Source organism: Periophthalmus magnuspinnatus, chromosome 6, assembly GCF_009829125.3.
Source record: "Periophthalmus magnuspinnatus isolate fPerMag1 chromosome 6, fPerMag1.2.pri, whole genome shotgun sequence".
Lineage (NCBI taxonomy): Eukaryota > Metazoa > Chordata > Actinopteri > Gobiiformes > Gobiidae > Periophthalmus > Periophthalmus magnuspinnatus.
The window spans coordinates 30,555,530-30,556,827 of NC_047131.1; positions in this window are offsets into that span (position 1 = coordinate 30,555,530).

Below are 1,298 nucleotides of genomic sequence, written 5' to 3' on the forward strand. Positions count from 1 at the left end.
CCGTCCTCGTCTCCTTGAATGACCTGCTTTTATTGTACTCCCAGTTGAAATCTTTGCATTGTCCCCTCGATGTGTCCTTCTTGATAGATCATTCTTGCTTAACTGCATTGTGTTCACGTTTTGGAATCTGATGTAAAAGAAATACTATGTTTGACAGTTTGTGCATGGTCAATTAGCCTTGGCTTTTCACTTGAACACAACAGTTCTCATTGCATCTTACTCTTACTCTTCTTTTCTCCTCCTCCTCTCCTCCTCACCTCCCCCTCCTCCGTCTTGTGTCACCGTCCTCTCACCCGCGAATACATCACGGTGTCCGCTGTAGCTTGGATTTGCTAGTTGTCCTCGTCTACCTGTAGAGCCCAGACATTTCCTCTTTTACGTCGTCGATGAGATGTTTTGTCAGTGTTTTATGATTTAACAGCCAGAAATACATAATCGTATCCAATTTTATACAGATTGATTGTCATGTCCTCTGTCGTTGTCATCGTCCAATCGGATTTTTATGTTTTTAGTGACACGTGAAACGAATCCGCTCATTTTCAACCTATGATTTCCAATAAAATCAAAAGTATCTCACCTCAGATTAACCGAGTTTAGTTCTTCACTTTCTAATTCTGCAGAAATCCACCATGTTTTTCAATCTTCTTAGTTTTTTTCTGATACGACGCAGGATACCGACCCCTGATTGGCTAATCCACCCGTCACATTCGCCCGTGCGCAGTCTCACATCTTCGTAAAGTATTGAAGAAGTGTGTGTTCTGGATCCCACGTGAGGAATTATCCACTGTAGCCTCGTCTTTCAGCTCGTTGCACCCGTCTGCCTCGGGAGCCTCGCTCGTTTCCTCTTTTAAGTCGTTTGCCTCTGATTAATTATGATTGATGAGATGTTTTGTCAGCAGATCAATGCCGTGGTAGCGTATTATTATGTAACAGCGGCTGGAACCAAAAGACTTATTATCTTATTCCCTGTTTCTTAAGTTAAATGTTGAAATAAAAAGTTTTTAAAGGGTCAATTGTCCAAACCGTGTTGAGGTTTCTTGTTCTTTGCTTTATCTCCCGTGACTGCCTTTGACACTTTTGGAGATGCGTACGTACTACCAAAAGCGTGTGCCAACGTAGCTTGATAGCTGTTTTGACAAAGTAATGATCTGTTGAGTACTGAGCGTTCTTACCGTAATACAGCCTATAAAAGCACACTGGGACTCTGCTCCATTATGCAAAAAGGCCAAGGTTACAGTAAGCGTACCCCCACAGTCACGACCGCTAATGCTGGCTGGCTCTTCCAAAGGTCTCATCGC